The following is a 9,883-nucleotide window of genomic DNA, read 5'->3' as shown; positions in this document are numbered from 1 at the left end:
GCTGCCTTCATAAGACGCTTCACTGAAGCTGAAGCAATGAAGCTCAAACCGTCGCTCGTGCACTTTTTAGCGCATTTTCTCATTTATGGAAAAAATGCACTATTGTGCTCGCCATGTCCGTCTGTCTGTCTGTCTGTCTGTCTGTCTGTCCGTCCGTCTGTCCGTCCGTGACCTCACGTTTTCGTCGACGAGAACATGCGCTCTCTGTCACTCACTGCAGTGAGTACCGAGTTATATTTTTTCTACATCTTATCTTCCGCTTTTGTTCCGGCTTCAAAGAATTCATTTTCTTCACTGAAATCAAAATTAGACGCGTTGCTGGTTTCATTCTGACCTCTGAACACATTCATGCACACATGGCCCTTTCATGTACACAGAGCGACGTAAAATAATATTACTGAACAACTCCACAGTAACCGTATACTCAAAAAATGCAACGATGACCGTAAGACGGCAATATGCCATCAAATTTTTCAAACGTGCACGTTGGGCGTCCAAGATGGACGGGCATCAACAGTAACGTAACGTAAACGTCGGTCTTGAGCAAATCTGGTATATTAAGATGGTGCCATGCCTGACCAAGTCCTTATTGATAAAACTTTTTAATTGTTACTGCAAATATGATTATTCTCAACGCAATAAACTACAGCAGGGCTTGAGTTTAGAAAGCTTTACAATTAAAAATATTTAATAAAAACTCATGAGAACGATTCGTCGATTTAGAGCTCAGAAAAATCTTGCTGCTGTAAAAACGTCAGACCTTCCACATTTGCGCTCCATACTTGACTTAAAACAGAGATTGCTTTCATCGTTGGACTAACGTTTTTTGAAACATAATTACCAAAATCACCACAATCTTCATTGAAATCACGGTTGTCATTATCCATTATGATGATGGGAAACCCATCATCATTCAGGCACTCAAGATGATGATATTCTCAATGATGATGTTCAAAGTACAGCGTCGTGGCTGGGCTTGGTGGCCACTAGTGCCAGTGCCTCGGGCAGTGCCAGTGCCTCGAGCAGTACTAGTGTGCGTGAGCGCATTGTGCCAGTACGCATCAATGCGCATGCACGCATCAATGCATGTGCGTACATTGATACTGGTCCGTGCATTTATGTCGTACTCGAGAACCTGAAGACAAGGATCATTCTACTAATAAAAATTTATAATGTATTAATATTTCTAATTATCTAAATGCAATAATAATAACGCACCAATTAATGCACAATTGCGATGAGGACAGAGGCTGTCAACCGTCTAGTAAGTTGCTGCCTTCATAAGACGCTTCACTGAAGCTGAAGCAATGAAGCTCAAACCGTCGCTCGTGCACTTTTTAGCGCATTTTCTCATTTATGGAAAAAATGCACTATTGTGCTCGCCATGTCCGTCTGTCTGTCTGTCTGTCTGTCTGTCTGTCCGTCCGTCTGTCCGTCCGTNCGCTGCAGCAAGCAGCCGTGCTGTGCACTGTACGCTGCAGCAAGCAGCCGTGCTGTGCACTGTACGCTGCAGCAAGCAGCCGTGCTGTGCACTGTACGCTGCAGCAAGCAGCCGTGCTGTGCACTGTACGCTGCAGCAAGCAGCCGTGCTGTGCACTGTACGCTGCAGCAAGCAGCCGTGCTGTGCACTGTACGCTGCAGCAAGCAGCCGTGCTGTGCACTGTACGCTGCAGCAAGCAGCCGTGCTGTGCACTGTACGCTGCAGCAAGCAGCCGTGCTGTGCACTGTACGCTGCAGCAAGCAGCCGTGCTGTGCACTGTACGCTGCAGCAAGCAGCCGTGCTGTGCACTGTACGCTGCAGCAAGCAGCCGTGCTGTGCACTGTACGCTGCAGCAAGCAGCCGTGCTGTGCACTGTACGCTGCAGCAAGCAGCCGTGCTGTGCACTGTACGCTGCAGCAAGCAGCCGTGCTGTGCACTGTACGCTGCAGCAAGCAGCCGTGCTGTGCACTGTACGCTGCAGCAAGCAGCCGTGCTGTGCACTGTACGCTGCAGCAAGCAGCCGTGCTGTGCACTGTACGCTGCAGCAAGCAGCCGTGCTGTGCACTGTACGCTGCAGCAAGCAGCCGTGCTGTGCACTGTACGCTGCAGCAAGCAGCCGTGCTGTGCACTGTACGCTGCAGCAAGCAGCCGTGCTGTGCACTGTACGCTGCAGCAAGCAGCCGTGCTGTGCACTGTACGCTGCAGCAAGCAGCCGTGCTGTGCACTGTACGCTGCAGCAAGCAGCCGTGCTGTGCACTGTACGCTGCAGCAAGCAGCCGTGCTGTGCACTGTACGCTGCAGCAAGCAGCCGTGCTGTGCACTGTACGCTGCAGCAAGCAGCCGTGCTGTACGCTGCAGCAAGCAGCTGTGCTATGCACTGTACGCTGCAGCAAGCAGCCGTGCTGTGCACTGTACGCTGCAGCAAGCAGCCGTGCTGTGCACTGTACGCTGCAGCAAGCAGCCGTGCTGTACGCTGCAGCATTAACACTTCACCACTCTGCAGGTACGACATCTGCAGCCAGCAGTCTGAGCGCTGCAGCACGCTCGGGCTTGCAGAGATCGCCGGCATGTGTCATCCTCGTCGCTCCTGCAACGTCAACCAGGACACGGGGCTACAGGTCGCCTTCACCGTCGCTCACGAGCTCGGCCACAAGTGAGTGACAGAGTGGCAGAGAAAGTGACAGAGTGACAGAGTGAGTGACAGAGTGAGTGACAGAGTGAGTGACAGAGTGAGTGGCAGAGTGAGTGACAGAGTGGGTGACAGAGGGAGTGACAGAGTGAGTGACAGAGGGAGTGACAGAATGAGTGACAGAGTGGCAGAGGGAGTGGCAGAGTGAGTTTCAGAGTGAGTGACAGAGTGACGGAGTGATTGACAAAGTGGCAGAGGGAGTGGCAGAGTGAGTGAATGAGTGAGTGACAGAGGGAGTGACAGAGTGAGTGACAGAGTGGCAGAGGGAGTGGCAGAGTGAGTTTCAGAGTGAGTGACAGAGTGACGGAGTGAGTGACAAAGTGGCAGAGGGAGTGGCAGAGTGAGTTACAGAGTGAGTGACAGAGGGAGTGACAGAGTGAGTGACAGAGTGAGTGACAGAGTGAGTGACAGAGTGAGCGACAGAGTGAGTGACAGAGTGAGCGACAGAGTGTGTGACAGAGTGAGTGATAGAGTGAGTGGCAGAGTGAGTGACAGAGTGAGTGACAGAGGGAGTAACGGAGTGAGTCGCAGAGTGAGTGGCCATATTAGTCTTATGCCAATTATAGCACCCTTTTTATGAACAAGTAAATACAATAACTATGGGATAGGTTCCGAAAGTTATATACTTGTCTACAACTCGTCTCTGAACGATGAAATTACGCTGGTAACTTCTTGGATGAGAATTTTACAACGTTGGGTCAAATCGCTTTATTTTCTGTTAAATTGAAAAATACAAGCAAACGGTCGCGCATATCGCACGTTAGAATAGATGGAAGATAGAATGCTAGTTAGCAGAAACAAGATAAGGTTCCCCCCTTTAGTCCCTATTCTCAAAACGTGAAATCGAGAACGTCGCCTGTTCTTGAAATTTTAAGTCCCTTTTTTCGAAGCGTCAATTCCTTGTTTTTAAAGTGTATCGAGTCCCTGTTCTTGGGGTGTAAAGTCCTTGTTCTCGTAGCATCAAGTCCTTGTTCTTAAGGTGTGTCGGGTCCCTGTTCTTGGAGTGTCAAGTCCTTGTTCTCGTAGCATCAAGTCGTCCTTGTTCTTAAGGTGCGTCGAGTCCCTGTTCTTGAAGTGTGAAGTCCTTGTTCTCGTGGCATCAAGTCCTTGTTCTTGAGGTGTCGAGTCCCTGTTCTTGGAGTGTCAAGTCCTTGTTCTCGTAGCATCAAGTCCTTGTTCTCGTAGCATCAAGTCCCTGTTCTCATAGCATCAAGTCCTTGTTCTCATAGCAAGTCCTTGTTCTCATAGCAAGTCCTTGTTCTCATAGCAAGTCCTTGTTCTCATAGCAAGTCCTTGTTCTCGTAGCATCAAGTCCTTGTTCTCGCAGCATCAAGTCCTTGTTCTCGCAGCATCAAGGAGTTGTTCTCGCAGCATCAAGTCCCGTTTAGAAAGTTTCAATTCCACAGTTACGCCACTGCGCGTCCCCGAGAAGCCGTCGCGCTATTCCCAAGCACGCGGAGCGTCCGGACAATTTCATGCCTTGTTCACCCCGGGCCGCTGGAGCCTATTGCTTGGGACAGCCGGTGATGGCTGCCTAACTTTGCAGTGTCGAACTGCTCGAGACTTTGTGGGGGACTTGGAGACTTGATAGTGTTAGCGGGGACTGGTGCATGCACTGCAAGACTTGCTAGTTTAGGAAGCTAAGGACTCTTGGGATCCTCTTGATGTTGGGATCCTTGTTGTTGATCAGAGACCAGCCCTGCCGAGACAATCATATTACCAGACACGGTCTCTGCCGGTGATGGGTGCCTCTGTGTTGATGAGAGACCAGACTGGCAGAGACAGCTATATTATGTAGACACGGTCTCTGCTGGTGATGGGAGCCTTTGTGTTGACCAGAGACCAGACCTGCAGAGACAATCATATTACCAGACACGGTCTCTGCTGGTGATGAAAACCTTTGTGTTGACCAGAGTTCTGCCCTGCAGAGACAATTATATTACGGAGACACGGTCTCTGCTGGAGATGAACACCTTTGTGTTGATCAGAGACCAGCTCTGCAGAGACAATTATATTACCAGACATGGTCTCTGCTGGTGATGGGAGCCTTTGTGTTGATCAGAGACCAGGCTTGCAGAAACAATCATATTACTAGACACGGTCTCTGCTGGTGATGGGTGCCTCTGAGTTTATGAGAGACCAGACTTACAGAGACAGTTATATTATGTAGACACGATCTCTGCTGGTGATATGAGCCTTTGTGTTGACCAGAGACCAGCCTTGCGGTGACAGTTATATTACGGAGACACGGTCTCTGCTGGTGATGAACATCTTCGTGCTAATCAGAGACGAGTCTTAAGGCGTGTCGTGCGTTATGCACATCATTAGAGTCTCAAGCCTTAACAAGTAACCGCGTCGTGACGAGCTTGTCTCATTAAAACATGTTTAGCTCCTCGCTTATCTAATTAAATAAAATAATGGAACAGCTACTCATTTAGTGTCGCTCTTTAGCTAAAAAGAACATAATTTTACTCGAAAATACATTTTTAAACATATATATTATCTATCCATAAAGTTTCGATTTTTATTTTTCCTAATAAATTAATTAATTACACACCCCTAATTTCGTCGAAATCGATTTTTTATGGTTTGATATCAGTATTTTGTTTGAAAGTAGTTTAAACAAGAAACTGATGATTTTTGAGTTATTGAACGTTATTATTTCATAAGAGTTCAATTGTTTGATTCTCCATTGAAATTTATTGCATCAATCTATTAAATTACCTTTTAATGCGGCTGCTATATCGCCAGACAAGACATATAGCGGCCGCCATGTTACCCCCCACCCCCAAGCCATGTTCACCCACCTCCCCCCCAATGCCATTTGCATACCTACCTCTTGCCAAGACAGGGCATGGGGGTAACGCGTCGTAAACGTGCCAGCAATGTTTCTTGATAGCAGTGTAATGTACTTCATGTGTCGCAACATTAGCGTCAGTGTAGCTGCCACCGGGCAAAGTAATGGGGAGCTTCAGTGGGGGAGAGGGGAGGATATCGTGAGGGGGAGGAGTATGAGGAAGGGGGGCTTTAGAAGGGAGGGTAAGAGCGGAAAGCAGAGGGACGGGAGGTATGGAGAGGGAAAGAAAGGGGAGGTTTAAGAAGGAAAAGAGGAAGAGAGTGAAACAGAGGGACGAGAGGTATGGAGAGGGAAAGAAAGGGGGAGGGGGTTAAGAAGGGAAACAAGGGTCTAGCGAAGAGAGGAAACTGTTTACGAAAAAAAGTACCTATAAAGAGAGGAAGGTGTTACAAATTAACAGAGATGCGAGGATAACATTCTCATGGGAATGTTGTCACAGCGGCTGTAGACATCGAAGTCTTCCCGACAAACATTTCATCCGATTAAACTTCAGCGTCGCTCCGACCACTCAGACTTCATACATCGGAAAAGATTAATGATGATAAAATAAATCTTGATTTCTTTAAGCTACAACTTGAAAAGCTCCTGACTGAAGGCATAAGGACTTATTCGATCATCATTGAGCTTTTTCGAAAGCTTGACTTGAGATTCTCATACCAGCTAATTAGTTAGGCAATCGACGCCAGGGTAATGGACTCTTGGGGTTATAGTTGCCTTCAAGTGAAGTATGTGCTCTGAAATGAATGACTATTGCTCACATTTTCGCAATGAAAAACCCCGTAACACTTGACGTGAACGCTTGAGCATAGGTTTATCCTTGTAGATCCGCTAAAAAATCCGTGATGATAATTAAGTTCTAAAATGTAAGTGATACTGGATATTTCATCGTTGAATAACTGTTTAAAATCTATATGAGGCCCTCCGTTCCTACGCGTATGTTGTCCTCCATTGTTAACTGCAGAAATGCACACTTGAAAAATTATTGCATAATCGTCATTTTAAATAAAAGAAGCAATAAAAGAAATAGTCTAAGTGTTGAACAGAAGCAATAGAGAAGAAGGCGTTACAAATTAACAGAGATGCGAGGATAACATTCTCATGGGAATGTTGTCACAGCGGCTGTAGACATCGAAGTCTTCCCGACAAACATTTCATCCGATTAAACTTCAGCGTCGCTCCGACCACTCAGACTTCATACATCGGAAAAGATTAATGATGATAAAATAAATCTTGATTTCTTTAAGCTACAACTTGAAAAGCTCCTGACTGAAGGCATAAGGACTTATTCGATCATCATTGAGCTTTTTCGAAAGCTTGACTTGAGATTCTCATACCAGCTAATTAGTTAGGCAATCGACGCCAGGGTAATGGACTCTTGGGGTTATAGTTGCCTTCAAGTGAAGTATGTGCTCTGAAATGAATGACTATTGCTCACATTTTCGCAATGAAAAACCCCGTAACACTTGACGTGAACGCTTGAGCATAGGTTTATCCTTGTAGATCCGCTAAAAAATCCGTGATGATAATTAAGTTCTAAAATGTAAGTGATACTGGATATTTCATCGTTGAATAACTGTTTAAAATCTATATGAGGCCCTCCGTTCCTACGCGTATGTTGTCCTCCATTGTTAACTGCAGAAATGCACACTTGAAAAATTATTGCATAATCGTCATTTTAAATAAAAGAAGCAATAAAAGAAATAGTCTAAGTGTTGAACAGAAGCAACTAGCCTAATCAGAATAAAATATTTTACAGAACAGAAGCCTAATCCAATAAAATATTTTGTTCAGCGTGCGACCACCTAAAGGTTTCCAGCACATGCCCTTGCTATAGCCAACCTTTACACATCACAACGCAGTCATCGTCACGCCTGCTCATAAATTATCTGCTTATTCCTGTAAGTCTTGAGCCGCTGGTCCTGCCCTTGCAGCTTTCTTTTCATTCGCGGTCTCATTTTGGGGGGCGACCAGGCCATTGTCCCGCGGCATTCACAGCGCCCAACACTAAATCCTAGTCTTGGTTGCCCTCTAATATGGCACTGAGCCTCCGTAGACCTGCAGTCGTTTGCTCGGTAATGTGGCTGCGAGTCTCCGTAGACTTTGTCTCCTTTTTCCACTCGCGTACCTTTGGAGTCATTTGTTTTTAATGCAGTTGCGAATCTCATTATAATTTCTGTTGTTTCCCCTATCGCACGGCAGTGAAACGACAAAAACTCTGTCGTTTGCTTCTAAAATTCAAAAGAGAACCACGATGAGTAGGTCCAGAAAGTGGACTTTGAGCGAGCTAGAAACATTGAACTTTTGTTTTGCCTTATCGGTAGCAAGATTTTAATTGCGGTAGCAAATATGCATGTGGAACTGCACAGCTTTAGAAATACAGCATGCAAAAAATAATTGTCCCCATTTCCAGTAGCAGAGAGTATATTACACTGCGCAATGTTACTGCTAATTGATGGAAATAATTTCATAATTGAATCCAGATTTTATTCATTGGACGAACATACGTAGAATTATTCGCCTAACAACCATTTTGAGATGTTGATTTCTAAGTTGTAAACATTTAACAGCCCATGGGATATTCAATATCCTGACAATCTGGTATTATTTTCAGTTATCTTATACAAGGTCTCCTAGCCCACACATTTGCAGGTGATTTCGCCTGCATGTCACGCTACTGCTTGAATGTTTGAGATTTTCGTCTGCGTTATTAAATCTTAGCAGTTCATGGTAGACTGCAATGAAAATGTCAATGATTCAAGATTATAAATAATAGAAAAATAATAAATCTGAAGAGATAGCCCAGATGACAAAACAGGTTATTGTATGTTTTTTATTCATATAATCGGTGGAAAGCTGTGAGAATTGGGCCCTATTTGCGCTAATTTTACGTGTAAACTCGACCGTAAATGTGCAAGCAGACAAGCCGACCTCGTCTCAGTGGGCTGATGCTCGTAACTTAGATCGTAACTTCGTGTTCCAGAGCGCCCTTGATAATTATATACGCTTAAAGCGAACAGCGTTCGTATATATACTGTAAATGCTTTAAGCGTATAGCATTCTTATATATACTGTAAATGCTTTAAGCGTATAGCGTTCTTATATATACTGCAAATGCTTTAAGCGTATAGCGTTCGTATATATACTGTAAATGCTTTAAGCGTATAGCGTTCCTCTCCTGCATTCGTGAACCTTAATTATTTCAAAAAATGCAAATGGCAAGATACAGTAAGATCCACAAACAACAGGTCTCATTCTTTGAATAATTAGTGTGCCTCAAATTTACAAGTCTTTCACAATTTTCTCAATATAGGCATAAAAATATGGCTACTGATTCCGACGACAAGCTAGAATTTCTTGGACTCGTTCTACCTATGGGATCACTGTAAGAAAGTTTTAACTGATATCATCTTCATAGCAGGAACAATTTGATAAGGAGACTCGAATAAATGATTCTAATTAATCTAATGACCTTAATTATTACGATCACATTCTATTATTTATGGAAAAGTCTTCCGGGTCCAACTACAAGCTAAGGACCCCATTCCTCCTCCCTCGGCGGCTGTTAATGCAAATTCTTACGGAAGAACTTGATGGTAATCTGACGAGGCCGCTGGCTTGCTTTTCAGCAGAGATTCCAGAAAGTTGGCGGTACTGCAGCTGCTGCTGCTGCTACTGCTGCTGCTGCCTAGCATCTACTGCTGCTGCTGCTGCTGCTGCTGCTGAGCACCCTCAGCTCAGATCTCAGCACGAGTGCTGTGCCAGCAGCTCTGCCCTGCGTTGTCCTACGGTCAACTTTGTCGCTCACTGCCCGGCATTTACGAGCCTCAGATCTCAGGGCTGACGGCGGCTTTGATGTATTAGGGAATTCATCGAATGAGTCGCCGTGTTCGGAGAATATACTCAGAGGAATTAATGAGAGTTTGTCCAAATAGTAATGTCCTTTTGCCCTGATGTAGGTCATCTTAACCCAGTGTGGCCCGGAAAAAAGAAGGAGCAGTGCTACTAGCAGTTAGTTTGTCATCATTTGGACAACTTGACGCACTGATTTTATGAGACTGGAGCCGCTTCACATGCTGTCTGCAGAGACGATATCGAAGCGTGGCATAAACTTGATGAAATATTTATACTATTTTCCTGTATCACGATGAAATATATTCAACTGATATATAAATTTCTATCATTTTTCTGATAGTAACTCTAATATAAGTCCACAAAAGGCAACTGATAATCAGTGATTTTAAAAATAAATCTGATAGAAAATATCTTTTGCTTGTGCTACGATTTAACATGAACTGTTCAAAGTGAATAGCATGTTTTGGAATTTAATTTTCATATTGATATGAAAAAATGTGCTTCT

Source organism: Hyalella azteca, unplaced genomic scaffold (assembly GCF_000764305.2).
Source record: "Hyalella azteca isolate HAZT.00-mixed unplaced genomic scaffold, Hazt_2.0.2 contig6071, whole genome shotgun sequence".
In the NCBI taxonomy this organism is placed as follows: domain Eukaryota; kingdom Metazoa; phylum Arthropoda; class Malacostraca; order Amphipoda; family Hyalellidae; genus Hyalella; species Hyalella azteca.
The sequence above is the reverse complement of the archived record's forward strand: the minus strand, read 5'-3'. Positions refer to the sequence as shown.